This window comes from Xenopus tropicalis, chromosome 1 (assembly GCF_000004195.4).
Source record: "Xenopus tropicalis strain Nigerian chromosome 1, UCB_Xtro_10.0, whole genome shotgun sequence".
In the NCBI taxonomy this organism is placed as follows: domain Eukaryota; kingdom Metazoa; phylum Chordata; class Amphibia; order Anura; family Pipidae; genus Xenopus; species Xenopus tropicalis.
The window spans coordinates 85162812-85178797 of NC_030677.2; the positions used below are offsets into that span (position 1 = coordinate 85162812).

Here is a 15986-nt window from a genome sequence, read left to right on the forward strand (position 1 = left end):
ACCACAGGATCGTCATCCATCCTGATGACGATCCTGTGGTGATCGAAACGCGTAGATGGTATGCTGAAATAAATCACTGACCTGATTGATGCTGTAGCTGTGAGTGCTTTCTACTGTTGAGTTTGATGTATTATTTTTGTCAGCACCCAGCCTGTGCCGATTCTTTGCAAGACTATATATATATATATATATATATATATATATATATATATATATATATATATATATATAAACAACAAGAGATCCTCTGCACTCACCCATTATCAATATATATAGGACATTAAGACATTCAGTGCATTAAGCTACTAAGAAATGCCCTTCCCTTTAAGCAAAACAGGGATTGTTTGTCCATATATTGCAATATACTTCAAGCTGGCCAACTGCGTCAAAGTCATCCCTTCTGACCAGTTCCTACACTGACTTATGCGATTCATTAAGAATTCTACTGCTTCAATATACTTTAGTAAGTAACTCCACAGCATTCACACCTCTGTGAGTTTCAGATGTCACCTTTCTGAAGAGTTACATAGTGCCATTGTGATTGGATTAGTGGAAGAGTATATATGCTGAGGACTTCCCATACCAGTCAGTTGAACTGAAGAAGCTGCTCGGATGAGTAGTGAAACGTCTTCAATGATTACTAAACAAGTCCAGTTGCTTCAAATTTATTTATACTAGATATACCATGACCTGGATGAATGAAAATCTTCATAGACATATTGCCATTCATTTTGGAGAGAATACTCTAAAACTGGTTCGGGAATATGAAAGAACAGCAAGAAAACTCGCAGACTATCGGAACCATCTACGCTTCAATCTCAGATGCAGACATCAGGGACTCACTCCTTGTAGCCTACGCCTGGGTTCCACCGTAAAAGGTCACAGAGCCAGCAATATCTTACAGAAGGCCCAAAAACATCTACTAAATGAACGGGTTAGACAGATCAACTTCACCATTGAGGCCCTTAAACAGAAAATTGAACAACTGAAACAGACTCTGACAAAACAGCTACCTGATGTAACTCTGGAAAGGGTGGTTCAGTTCATTGAACATGCATAGATGGCCCAACACATTAAGAGTAAGGAGAGGCAAATAAGCAAGTTCACCAGCTTACTGTCACGTAGCAGCGGTTTGAGGACAGAAGAACTAACCTGGAGGCAGAAAGATGAGACATCCAAGAACACCAAAGATACATGGGTTAAGAACCTATCAGACAGGGTACTTACTCAGCCAGAAAAGGACGTGCTAGCCAAGGGGTTAAACTATGCAGTGGCACCACAACACATCCCAGTGGTTGAGCTCATCACAGCCACAGAATCTGCCATCAATAACAACCATATAAAGGTGGAGGAAGCAGAAAAACTCAGACTAAAAGTGTCAGCTGCATTGTCAAGTGCCAGAGCACCCCCCTCTAACCTTACTACACAAGAGAGGAGAGCTCTCACATCTCTCAGTAAGGACCCGAACATCACCATCCTGCCAGCAGATAAAGGGCGATGCACAGTTGTGCTAAACACAACTGACTATCACTGCAAAATGACCTCGCTACTCAGTGATAGCAATACATATGAACCTTTAAGGAGAGACCCAAGCAGCAGTTACAAGAAAAAGGTGATAGATTGCCTACAACAACTTGAAAAGGAGGAAGCCATTGATCGAGCTTTATACCACCGCCTGTACCCCAGAGAAGCTACACCATGCTTATATGGACTCCCCAAGATACATAAAGATGGAGCACCACTCAGGCCTATTGTCAGCAGCATCAATTCAGTGACTTACAGCATTGCAAAATACTTGGCCAACATCTTAGCCCCATTGGTAGGTAAAACAGTGCATCATATCCAAAATGCCAAAGAGTTTGTCACCAAGATTCAAGGAGTCAAACTAGAGGCAGAAGAAACTATGGTATCATATGATGTCACTTCACTGTTCACATGTATACCTACCATAGAGGCTACTGAGACTGTAAGAAATCGACTGCAGAAAGATGACACCCTCAGCAGCAGAACGAAACTCAGTCCCAACCAAGTATGTTTATTGTTAGATTTGTGCCTGAACACCACATACTTCAAATACAAGGACCAATTTTACAGGCAAAAACATGGCTGTGCAATGGGTTCACCAGTTTCTCCCATTGTAGCAAACTTGTATATGGAAGAAGTGGAAAGGAAGGCCCTACTCACATTCAATGGAACTACACCAAGTCACTGGTTCAGGTATGTAGTTGACACGTGGGTTAAAATCAGATCCAACGAAGTGGCGGCCTTTTCAGAACACATTAACTCAGTGGACAACAACATCAAGTTCACAAGGGAGGATGTCCATGAGAACAAACTTGCTTTTTTGGACTGTTTGATATCCATTCAAGAGGGGGGTATCTTGAAAACAGAAGTATACAGGAAACCCACTCACACGGATCAATATCTGTTGTTCGATTCCCACCATCCGCTGGAACACAAACTGGGTGTCATTAGAACTCTACACCACAGGGCGGAAAGTGTAACAACTGATACAGAGTCCAAGGACAAGGAATCTAAACATCTCAGAGGAGCACTGAAAGCTTGTGGCTACCCAGACTGGGCCTTTGTCAAAACAAGAGCAACTAAGCCCAACAGGAACACCAAAAGGAATAACCGTCCTGAGGCAGAGAGAAGGCGCAATATAGTCATCCCCTATGTAGCAGGAGTGTCGGAGAAACTCAGGAGAATTTTCAACAAACACCACATCCCTGTGTTTTTCAAACCTAGCAACACACTGAGACAAAAACTTGTACACCCAAAGGATCCAACACCAAAGGAAAAACAAAGCAATGTTGTATACGCAGTCCAGTGTAGCGAGGAGTGCACAGACCTTTACATTGGTGAGACAAAGCAACTGCTCTCTAAGCGAATGGCTCAGCATAGGAGGGCGAACACTACAGGCCAGGACTCTGCTGTCTTTCTACACCTAAAAGACAAGGGACACTCCTTTGAAAATAGCAATGTCCAAATTTTGGACAAAGAAGACCGCTGGTTTGAAAGAGGTGTAAAAGAGGCCATTCATGTCAAAGTGGAGAAACCATCCCTTAACAGAGGCGGGGGACTTCGACACCATCTGTCTGCTACATACAATGCTGTTCTAACATCTGTACCCCGGCAGTTTCAGAACTCTTCACACATCCATTCATGCAAGTAACACCTGTTTGAAGAGTTGCATGATACTTGGGTAATCCTTTCAAAGTAACTCCACAGCATTCACACCTCTGTGAGTTTCAGATGTCACCTTTCTGAAGAGTTACATAGTGCCATTGTGATTGGATTAGTGGAAGAGTATATATGCTGAGGACTTCCCATACCAGTCAGTTGAACTGAAGAAGCTGCTCGGATGAGTAGTGAAACGTCTTCAATGATTACTAAACAAGTCCAGTTGCTTCAAATTTATTTATACTAGATATACAGACAAAAATGTGTAGGTATGACGTCACACTTCACAATATACAAACTCAATATACAAACACTTTTTGTCTCCCAAGTATATTGGATTACTATTTCAGGAGAACACAAAAGAGCAATTGGCAACAGTTCTAAACATTTGCAACATTAAATGTACAATCAATCATATACATAAACGCTACGATGTAGCACATCAGGGGCTGTCAGTTGGCACTAGAAGCCCCAAACAAATAAGTGTACTGTGATAAAGCGGTGAAAAAGAAATACAGTGCATCGGAAATGGAAAAGAAATAAAAAGGAAAGATACCCAAAATAAAGACAAGAAAAAAGGAAAAATCGCTAATTGGTGTGTCACTCACATGGATCGCTCCTAATGTTATCCGGAGGTAGAGGCGCTGCGCTCACCAGGAGGATAGAGATCGGGGGTATATACAGCCACTGGGATCAGGGGACTTACTCACAAGTTGCGTATCTGATAATAAACAGAAGTGACACATACGCAGTCTCCCATTACAACAGCATCTTCTCCGCCGTCCAAATGTTAAAGAGCCGTTATCATCCATACGGGGGTACGGGTTGCGATAGTGGTCATGTATTCTAAGCCCCGATGTTAATAAAGGCAAATAGCGGCACAGAGGACACGCGGTCATAGATGGAGCAGAAATTATTATGGGTAAACCAGTGACACGCAGTCATCGCTGGGGCGCAAATTACTGTTGGTAAAAGCAACCACTTTGTAAAGCGGAACATGATGTGGGATTTTTTCGTATAGAACTGCTTATTCCGTACACGGTGCCAAGCAGTATCAATATGATGTCCGACTCAAATGTAGAGCCAGCAGTATTAGTGCAAACATCTTATTGCCTCCTTATATTATGACAGCTAATAAAGCTGATGTTAAATAAATCTAATCCAGAGCTAAGACTGGTCCGCACTCGTGGTATTCGTGCCTCCTTTCGTTAGGGGACATAAACCAACGAGGCATTCCTATTATGTCTCGCTCCTACACTTGACAAGGTTGTGCATAAAGCTACAAATCAGAAAAGATAATATGATGTAGCCTATCATTAGACATATTAAAAAGTGAGGCAAAAGTCGATAGCAATTTGGTGGCAATATACAGTCAATTCGCTTATCGCTAATGTTATACTTACGAATATAGACCAAGCCGAAATAGAGTGGCAAGTTCTAAATAAAATCCTAGTAAAAAACTGTATTTGTGAAAGCACCAAGGCTATGCTATTAATGTGACTAGCGCAGAATAGTGTAGCCTCCAGATCTAGTATAGACATACAGCATACCAACAGCTAGAGTGAAATAAAGATTTGCAGAAAAAAGACAATGAGAAAAGAATCGCACCTGGGAGACAACAGCACATAACACATATAGTTACTTATGGGGTCACATCATTGGTATGTCAATAGTTGAACATAATTAATAATAAGCATCTTAATGGTCAGTACACCATTTATCATATCATATATAAAACAGAAGAATTAGCTGCATATATCATTTGCAGTGGTATCAATAAAGTCAAACAGAAAGAGGACAAGAAAAAGCACATCAGTGTCCTTAGTTGTCGTTGCAATGAAAACATATGAACCGAGTCCCATCCCACTATGTCAGATAAAATGGGGCATATGATACTAGTTCATTTAGTCTGAAAGGATTCAGGGTGTTAAGTTTATGAATCCAGCGAAGTTCTGCCCGTAGTAATAACTTGTCACGATCACCACCACGGGTGGGAGGTGGGATATGGTCAATGATCATAGATCGCATACTTGCCAGAGAATGATGCTGTGTTAAAAAGTGCTGGGCTACTGGGGTATCAGCTTTGCCCGTGTCTAATGCAGCCCGGATTGATGATCTATGGTTGGCCATACGGTCCCAAAATGTGGTGATAGTTTTGCCAATATAATAGAGGTCACAAGGACATCTAATAAAATATATAATATATTTGGATGTACAAGACACATAATGTTTAATAGGTATTGACTTGCCATTGTGTGGATGATGGAACACAGTGCCTGTGACTAGATTGCCGCAAGTAGTACAAGAAGGGCATTTGAAACAACCAGGTCTGTTGTCGCTGAGCCACATCGTAGGTTGGTCAAGTTTGTAGCAGTGTACGGGATCCGTTTTCATGAGCAAGTCTCTCAGACTACGGCCCCTTTTATATGCAATCCTGGGGGGAGTCCTAAAGACAGGGGGTAGTGTTTTGTCCTTAGCCATTACCGACCAGTGATTGTAAATTGCATTAACGATGGGTTTCTTATCGTGACTGAATGTGGTTAGAAAAGTCAATCGCTCTGGTATGGCTTCAGAGGTAATTTTCTGAGTTGTTAATAGCTCCTCTTGGCGGTGAGAGAGTGCCTTTTCCTTACATATCATCAAATCGTGAAAGTTGTAACCTCTGGCCAGAAGTCTATCAACCAGGTCCTCAAGTTGTTCCTCCATTTGTGTCGGATGAGAATTATTCCTGACCATGCGATTATTATTAATTATTCCTGATCTGCGAGTATGGAATGCTTTTGAGCAGATGTGGTGGGTGGCAGGAGGAATGGTGTAACAGAGTATTGCAATCTGTGGGTTTCCTATAAGTGGTCGTATGTATTCCGGCTTGGTTTAACGTGATAGTGAGGTCGAGAAAGGAAATTTGATGTGCATCAATTGATGCCGTAAAGCGTATAGGAGAGGGCAACATATTCAGTTCCTGGATCATAGATGAAAACTGTTCCAACGTGCCCGTCCAAATGATGAACAGATCATCGATATACCGGTAAAGTTTAAAGATATGAATGCCATACCTAGATAAGATGTGAGTATGCTCATAATCAGACATGTACAGATTCGCGAAGGAGGGTGCTACATTCGAGCCCATGCTGGTCCCGCTTGTTTGCAGGAAATATGATCTTTCAAATTTAAAATAATTAATCGTAAGACAAAATTGTAGCAGATGAATAAGGAAATCCGTTGGCGGTCTGTTAGGAACTGGGTGTCTGAGTAGGATGTTCCTGACTACTTCCAGACCCTGGTTAGTAGGAATTACTGTGTACAGAGAGGACACATCCATGGTTGCTAGGTATGCATTGGATGGCAACGGTTGCAATCGCAGCAGTTTGCCCAAGAAATCCCCTGAGTCTTTAATATAGGTGGCCATGTCCTGCACCAATGGTTGGAGGTAGTGATCCACATACCTGGCAATGGGCTGGAGTAATGAGCCTCGTGCGCTCACTATCGGGCGACCAGGGGGTTTCACATTGTCTTTGTGAATCTTGGGTAGAGTATACAGGATTGGGCAAATGGGATGGTTTTGCACGACAAAAATTGAACGTATTCTGTGATAACAGTCCCATAGAAAAACTCATTTGTAGAAAAGAGTCAATGTGCCGTTTCAATTTGTCGGTCGGATCTTTCGGTAATTGTTGATAGGTGTCCTTGTCATCTAGCTGTTGTAAGATTTCTGATCGGTAGTCAGTGTAATCTTGTATCACAATTGATCCCCCTTTGTCGGCAGGTCTGATTATGATGTCAGAGTTGTTAGCAAGACTGTGTATTGCCTCTTTCTCACTCCTTGTGTATGTTGTGAAGTAATCTTTCTAGTTTCATCAATCATCAGTCGCGTGAATGCTTCGATGGACTTTTTTTTGTTTTTATTTTTATATATATATATATATCAAACCAAGGATGGCACACCGCTTCAATTCTTGTCCCGGGTGCACGGTAAAAAATTTTAAATATTGCAAAAAAAGACCAGCAACACCGGATCTATTGTGAATAGTAGATTATATTAAAAAATGCATGAACAGCCAACGTTACGTTTCAATCCCCATCGGGACCTTTCTCAAGGCAAGGTTGCCTTGAGAAAGGTCCCGATGGGGATTGAAACGTAACGTTGGCTGTTCATGCATTTTTTAATATAATCTACTATTCACAATAGATCCGGTGTTGCTGGTCTTTTTTTGCAATATATATATGTATATATATATGTATATATATATATATATACAGTGGTGTGAAAAACTATTTGCCCCTTCCTGATTTCTTATTCTTTTGCATGTTTGTCACACAAAATGTTTCTGATCATCAAACACATTTAACTATTAGTCAAAGATAACACAAGTAAACACAAAATGCAGTTTTTAAATGAGGGTTTTTATTATTTAGGGAGAAAAAAAATCCAAACCTACATGGCCCTGTGTGAAAAAGTAATTGCCCCCTGAACCTAATAACTGGTTGGGCCACCCTTAGCAGCAATAACTGCAATCAAGCGTTTGCGATAACTTGCAACGAGTCTTTTACAGCGCTCTGGAGGAATTTTGGCCCACTCATCTTTGCAGAATTGTTGTAATTCAGCTTTATTTGAGGGTTTTCTAGCATGAACCGCCTTTTTAAGGTCATGCCACAACATCTCAATAGGATTCAGGTCAGGACTTTGACTAGGCCACTCCAAAGTCTTCATTTTGTTTTTCTTCAGCCATTCAGAGGTGGATTTGCTGGTGTGTTTTGGGTCATTGTCCTGCTGCAGCACCCAAGATCGCTTCAGCTTGAGTTGACGAACAGATGGCTGGACATTCTCCTTCAGGATTTTTTGGTAGACAGTAGAATTCATGGTTCCATCTATCACAGCAAGCCTTCCAGGTCCTGAAGCAGCAAAACAACCCCAGACCATCACACTACCACCACCATATTTTACTGTTGGTATGATGTTCTTTTTCTGAAATGCTGTGTTACTTTTACGCCAGATGTAACGGGACACGCACCTTCCAAAAAGTTCAACTTTTGTCTCGTCGGTCCACAAGGTATTTTCCCCAAAGTCTTGGCAATCATTGAGATGTTTTTTAGCAAAATTGAGACGAGCCTTGGAAATCTGCCATGCAGGCCGTTTTTGCCCAGTCTCTTTCTTATGGTGGAGTCGTGAACACTGACCTTAATTGAGGCAAGTGAGGCCTGCAGTTCTTTAGATGTTGTCCTGGGGTCTTTTGTGGCCTCTCGGATGAGTTGTCTCTGCGCTCTTGGGGTAATTTCGGTCGGCCGGCCACTCCTGGGAAGGTTCACCACTGTTCCATGTTTTTGCCATTTGTGGATAATGGCTCTCACTGTGGTTCGCTGGAGTCCCAAAGCTTTAGAAATGGCTTTATAACCTTTACCAGACTGATAGATCTCAATTACTTTTGTTCTCATTTGTTCCTGAATTTCTTTGGATCTTGGCATGATGTCTAGCTTTTGAGGTGCTTTTGGTCTACTTCTCTGTGTCAGGTAGCTCCTATTTAAGTGATTTCTTGATTGAAACAGGTGTGGCAGTAATCAGGCCTGGGGGTGACTACACAAATTGATATTGAAATTGAAAATTGAAATTGATAAACCACAGTAAAGTTATTTTTTAACAAGGGGGGCAATCACTTTTTCACACAGGGCCATGTAGATTTGGAGTTTTTTTTCTCCCTTAATAAGGTAAACCTTCATTTAAAAACTGCATTTTGTGTTCAATTATGTTATCTTTGACTAATAGTTAACGGTTTTTGATGAGCAGAAACATTTAAGTGTGACAAACATGCAAAAGAATAAGAAATCAGGAAGGGGGCAAATAGTTTTTCACACCACTGTATATATATATATATATATATATATATATATATATATATATATATATATATATACAGTGGATATAAAGATTTGGGTATATTTCATGTATCCAATATGTCGCCTTTAAAACAGTGTTTTATGTGATATATTTTTATCTGCATTGTTTAGGAGTAAAGTTTTCCTGACCAGGCAGTAAGCAGAGGGCTCCATTTGCATGCAATGTGCTGAAAAAGTCACCCTCCGTTTATACTCGAGTCCGGTGCCATGGGTCAGTCAGTCAGTCTCCTCTTCCGTTTAAGTTAGTGCCCAGCTAATACCTGTGTCGGCATTCTGCTCTGCCCCAGTGTGTGACCGCAGAGCAGAAAAGAAGATTTTCTTACCCGAAAAATCTTTTTCTCATAGGCCCGTACTGTCAGTGCAGGATAAGCTGATCCTCTCTGGAGGCAGGACAAACTGAAAAAACTTTCTTTAATCTCTTTCTCCATCGTATCTCCACCTCCTCTTCCAGTTTTCGTACCAGAGCCTGCCGGTGGAGACAGAAACCTAACTACCTATTCTACTGCCTTATTGACGAGCAGCAAAAAACCAGCACCCCAGGGTGGGATGCTGAAAAAGATTTTTGGGGTAAGAAAATCTTTTCTCAGTTGCGTCAGCTGCGTCAGTGCAGGACGACTGGGGATGACCCAACGCTGTCCAAAAACAAAACTGGGGGGGGGGGTTCAAAAACTGTTAACTGATGGAGAACTGAACTGAACTAGGAAGCAGGAGCTTCCTGCCAAAGGTCGCTTCTGCGGAGGCCTGCGGAGGCCCTGACATCTAGTCTATAGAACTTTGAAAAGGTGTGTAAGGACCTCCAAGTAGATTCTTTGCATATTGCACCTATAGATGCCAAATTATGGAAAGCACATGATGCACTAATTTTCCTAGTGGAGTGTGCCTTTACCAGAAATGGGTTTTCTTTCCCCATAGATTTATAAGCTTCCAGTATGGTTTTGACTATCTACCATCTAGCTAAAGATCGCTTTGAGGCCTGTAGACCTCTTTTGTTTTTTCCAAATAGTATAAATAGGGCATCAGAGCGTCTGAAATCAGCTCTTCTGTGTAGATAGAATTTTAATGCCCTAACAGCATCCAAGGTATGTAGTTGTTATTCTAGAGTATTGCTTGGTTTAGGACAAAAGGATGGGAGTATGATCTCTTGGTTGAGATGGAAGCTTGATGTGACTTTTGGAAGGTGTGATGGAACTGGGCGGAGGACAACTTTGTCCTGATGAAATATTGTCCAAGGTTGTAGGTGAGACAATGCTGCCATATCTGAAACTCGTCTAGCCGAACATATTGTTAGCAGGAAGACTACTTTGAAGGATAGAAACTTGATATCTACCGACGCCATAGGTTCAAATGGGGCCTTTTGTAGAGCCCGGAGGACTAAATTTAGGTCCCATGGAGGGATAGGGTCTTTCATAGTTTAACTTCTGGTAGGTTGGCCCATTGTTTATGGAGAAGAGCCGACAGGGCTGAAGTCTGAACTTTCAGTGCTGAAGTACTTAATCCTTTGTCCACTCCACACCAATCTTGTAGAAAATCTAGCACGTGAGTGGAATTACAGGGATGCCAAGGTATGCTGCGTGTTTTACTCAAAGCTATAAACCATGTAGATGTGGATTGTTTTCTTGCTGCTAATAAAGTCTGAATTACTTGGTCCGAAAATCCCTCCCATTTCCATAACATCCAAGCCATTAAATTCAGCTTGTGTACGTTTTGCACTTGCGCTGGACCTTGCGAGAGAAGATCGGCAGATAGGGGGAGGGTCCATGGTTGCTCTGCTGACATTTGAATTATTTCTGCAAACCATGCTCTGCACGGCCACCATGGGGCAATGAGGATCGTACAAATTTTTTCTCTTCTGATTTTGTGTAGTAGTCGCGGGATGAGTGGTATTGGGGGAAACGCACATGCTAGTTGGCAGTGCCATGGACTGGTGAGTGCGTCCACTCCCTCTGCTCCGTGGCCCTGAACTTTTGACAGGATTCTTGGGAGTTGAATTGAGATGCCATCACGTCGAGGCATGGGAGACCCCATTTGTTTACTATCTGTTGAAATATCTGTGGTTTGAGTCTCCATTCTCCTGGGTCTAGTGTGGTGCGACTCAGATAGTCTGCTTCCCAGTTGTGAATGCCCGGAATGAACACTGCTGATAAGAGTACTTGATGAGTTCCGCCCAAGTCATGATGCGGGATACTTCTTGGAGTGTGGATGCGCTCCTCGTTCCCCCTTGATGATTCAAGTAAGCCACGGTGGTGCTGTTGTTGGATTGAATTCTTATGTGTTTTTCCTTCATGGAGTCTTGCCAGTTAAGGAGTGCATAATAGACTGCTCTCAGTTACATTGATGTGGAGATTTTGGTGGTTTTTGTCCCATAACTGTAAGAATTGCCACTGGAGTGGTCGAAGGTGAAATTTTGTGAATGGTACAGCCTCGATGCTGGCTGCCATTAGGCCCAGTAGCCTGAGAATGTCATGGGCTAAAGCCTGGGGTTGTGATAGCATGCTGAGGGCTGTCTCTTGAAGCATAATAGCTCTGGTGATTGGGAGAAAAACTTTTCTTTCCACCGTGTCGATCTGCATGCCAAGGAATTCCAATGACTCTGTTGGATTTAGAAGGCTCTTTTTGTGGTTGATTATCCAACCATGCTGTTGCAGTGTTGTGAGGCACTTTAGAGTAAGGGAATTGGCTTACTGGGTCGTTTATCATGTGGTAAAAAGGCACCTTTACCGTCTGTGACCTCAGAAATTATCTGCTTTAGTTCTGGGACAAAGAGTTGTGTCTCACTAAACCTAAGAGATGTAAGCTTGTGTTTTGAAGCTGTATCGCCTGACCACTGGCGTAACCAAAGGGCCCTGCGAGCAGTAACCGATGCCGCTGACGCACTGGCAGACAGTTTTGCTGTCTCCATGGCTGCTTCGCCTAGAAATGCTAATACCGACTTAATTTTCTCTAATTCTGCTGAAAATTGTGTTGGGTTGGTGGGGGGTTGTCTTTGCAGCTCTTGACACCAGTATTTGGCTGTTCTGGCGACCGTAGCCGATGCGGCCGCTGGTCTTAATATAGCCGTAGTATTTTGAAACTCTCTTTTCAGAGCAGAGTCTATTTTTTTGTCCATTGGGTCTTTTAGATAGCCTGCATCCTCGGCAGGAAGGGTAGTGTTGCGTGCCAACATGACAATGGGTGGATCATTCATCAGGTATAGGGTACATGTTGAAAAATTTGTGCAGAATATTAGATTTCTTATCTGGCTGGTGCCATTCTGATTCTACATATTTGGCAATAGATTTGCAATTTGGAAAGGTTCTCGCTTTTTTGGACGTATTACCCAAAACCTTATCTGCTTTAGATATGGCTACCTGTTCCTCTTTAATCTCCAAAGTGGAGAAAATGTCTTTAAGGATATTTTTTACCTCTTCAGGCTGTTTAGAAGGGTCATCAGATTTACTGGACTGACTTTCAGAAGAGAATTCCTCATCGGAATCTATGGTACTTAGTTCCTCAGAAGAATGGTATGACTGAGTGTCAGAATCTTGTTGAGGTGTAGGAGAGGGTGAACGTTTACGCTTTGTTACAGGAGAGGGTGAGCGTTTACGCTTCCTCTTACTGTTCTGTGGTAAAAGAGGGGCTGATAAGGCCTGTTGGACAGATGATTGTACTGTGATTGTACTAAAGGGTTTTGTGTGTACTAAACGGTGTTGCATCAATCGTATCTGTAGATGAATTCTGAATTTGGGACTGAGAGTCCTGAGTTGCGTGAACCAGTGCTGTAGTACTCATTTGTGCAGGGTCAGCTATACCTTCCCTATGTGGGGAGGGAGAATGGTCCCTGGGTTTAGAAGCAGATTTTACCTGCTTTTTTACTCTTGCTTTAATTTTACGTGGCCTGTCCGGGAGAACTATCTCCTCAATTAAAGACATTAACTCATCATCTGGTGCAGACATTATGAAAATGTACCTTAATATCCAGGTAGAAAGAATGGTAGGTCTTTGGAAAGTGGGTTGTAGCCATTCTCCTTTGTGTAAGCTGGTTGCCCTGTATGGTGTGTACACTGTGACAGGGCACGCTAGGCTGTGATTATGCAATCTGTGCAACCTGTGCAATGCTGCACGCTGTGGTTGGCCTGTAATGATAGCCACAAGCGCTTGTGCAGCCTGTGCTTGTAGCTGTTCTCAACTGTAGAACTAGCCCGGGTAAGGCGCACTGTAGTGTGCGCACAACAGAATGTGCGCGAATCGGACGCCTACTGATGACATAGTGTGCACACGACAGAATGTGCGCAAATCGGACGCCTACTGATGACATAGGTGCGCGGTGCCATCAGGAAGCCCGGGAAGCGGCTAGTAAAGAGACGCGCAAAGTGAAGGCATTTGTGGTGATGTCGCCCGTGCCTGTGTGGCTCAACCTGGACACTGCCTGGGAGCGCACAGCTAGCTGTTCGGAAATGGCACGGAGGAGCACACACAGGGGGGCTCTACCATGATTGCCAACAGGCGCACCGCCTAGGGAACACTCACCCAGAGTTCCGTCCCATATCCAACAGTGGGAGCACACGCCAAGGGGCTCTACCTACTGTACAATGGATCTGCCACACTCCTCTGTGCAAGGTAATCAGAAAGGGAGGAATAATGATAAAAGGGAATAAAAACTGAAATATAGTAAGTAAAAAAAAATATAAAATAAAAAATCTATACAGAGAGAGAGGAGAATTGTTGCCTCCAAGGTAGGACAAACTGAAAAAACTGGAAGAGGAGGTGGAGTTACGATGAAGAAAGATTGGAGAAAGTTTTTTCAGTTTTAAATGCCTCCAGAGAGGATCAGCTTGTCCCCAGTCATATTGCACTGACAGGTAGGGCCGACTGAGAAAACAGACATTCACTGAATCCCACGTCCGCATCCCTACAGGAAGATGAAGTGCTAACCACCGGTAATTTGCTTTAGATCACCCAAGTCTCATTACTCATTGGTTGCAATGGTTTAGTGCGCTTTTTGCATCTATGGTAGAAAATAATTCCCACCAGATTTTCCCTAAGCCCTATGGAAGGACAGAGGTGCCATTATCACTATATCATGGCAGTTTGCTTGAGTGTTGCAGCTCCCTAAATTGTTAATACAATTTAATATTACTTGACTATAATACATCTTATTGCTCTTAATCTGTAGCTGCCAATATTATATATTTATGTAGAATTCACAGGGGGTCACATCCTGAGTGTCCTTTTATTAATTATTTGATTATTGAAACTTAGCAGTATCTGCTGCATTTCCCGCCCTAGGCTTATACTCGAGTCAATACGTTTTGCCAGTTTTATTGGGTAAAATGAGGTACCTTGTCTTATACTCAAATATACTGTATATGGTAAACTTTTTAAGTGTTACTTTTCCTTCAAGTGAAAAACTGGGTTCTTACTCTACTGCACATGCACACCTGAAGTGGAACAGAGAAGATTTAGATAAAAGAACCTGGAGGCATGGTGCTTCTGCAGTAGGACAATAGTAACAATAGTACCGGGAGTCTTATATAATCGATTATAATCACTCGGGGGCAACATCTTGGTACCCACATCAATGATTATACCTTTCCTTTTATGTTAAGAGAATTTAGGTGCAGACTTGTGCAAATTACAAAGGGGTACTTTTCAAATAATACACTAGAATTAATGGCTTTTACAGATGCTTTCTGTTTTATTCCATAAAAGTCAAAATCTAAAAAACAAAAATGTAAAACAAAAACATTTTAAAAATGAATGTGCTTAATTTTTCTTTTGGCATTAGGTAATAAGTTAATATTAATATATCAGTTTTAAAAGTCGCCTACATTAAAACTCACTGGAGACTAAAGCTGCTACTGTTAAGAAATGTCAGCTAATGTATTGCATTTTAATAGTTTAGAGAGTTAGAACTCCTCTTTCTAAGCTGCTCCTGTGAAAACAAAAGGTGGAAAATGAAAGTTTAAACTAAAATATGAGTTAAAGGGGGGAAAAAAAATTCTGGTTTACTATTTGAAACAAGTAAACTGAAAAAATGTTTGGAAGGTTAACCACCCCTTTAAAAGTGTGGTATGCCAAAGAATGAGAAATGTATGAATCAAAGTAATGAGACCTTTATTCTTTTAACACAGGCTCAAAAAATCAAATACCAGTATAACCATGATGTCATATTATGCAGGGCCTTTACATTAGACATATAAATAGCAAAACAGACTAAATAAACATGTACTTATAAAGTAATGTAAAATGTTTTACATCTACTGGTCTTATTTTTACTGGTATCAATATTGTAAAAGCCCCACGTCATATATAATAAAATTGGATTTATTTAGCATTTTAAAAATTGTTCTATAATTTTAAACAGCACACACTCTACAGGGCTTATTTATCAATTTTCGAGTTTGTCTTTCTAAATCGAATAAATTTGCATATGGAAAACTCATCCAAATAAACTCACATATATCAAATTTTTCGAGTTTACCAGCTCAAAAAACTCAAAATACGAGTTTGAGAAAATGGCTTAACTTTTCCTAAGACAACTCCCACTGACTTCTATAGAAACTCGCAAGCTTTGATTTGGCAAATTTTTACATTCATTTTTTTTTCAGTTTTTTTGCACTTAATACCAGACATTCTAGTTTTTGAACCATAACTCAAATTAGTTTAAGCGCAAAAAAAACTTGAATCTAGAAAAAAAAAATCAAACACAAACGTTGATAAATCACCCCTATGTGTTTTTACTTTCTTACATTTGATATACCACACATTTAAACTCACAAACTCAATTTTTGAGTTATATGTTGGTGTACTAGTATTGAGCACCCTTTCATAATACAGCGTGAAATATTTAGTTGTAGTAAATATATGCAATTTAAGTGCTGCAGTCTTTGTACCTGCACAATTCCCCTTGAATTCTGGGAAAGAAGAATTAT

The 15986-nt window shown here is 41.3% G+C and overlaps 1 pseudogene; it reads left to right on the forward strand.

Moving 5' to 3' along the window:
- Positions 1-685: 685 nt before the first annotated feature.
- Positions 686-4395, forward strand: LOC105946340 (annotated as a pseudogene).
- The last annotated feature ends 11591 nt before the right edge of the window (positions 4396-15986 follow it).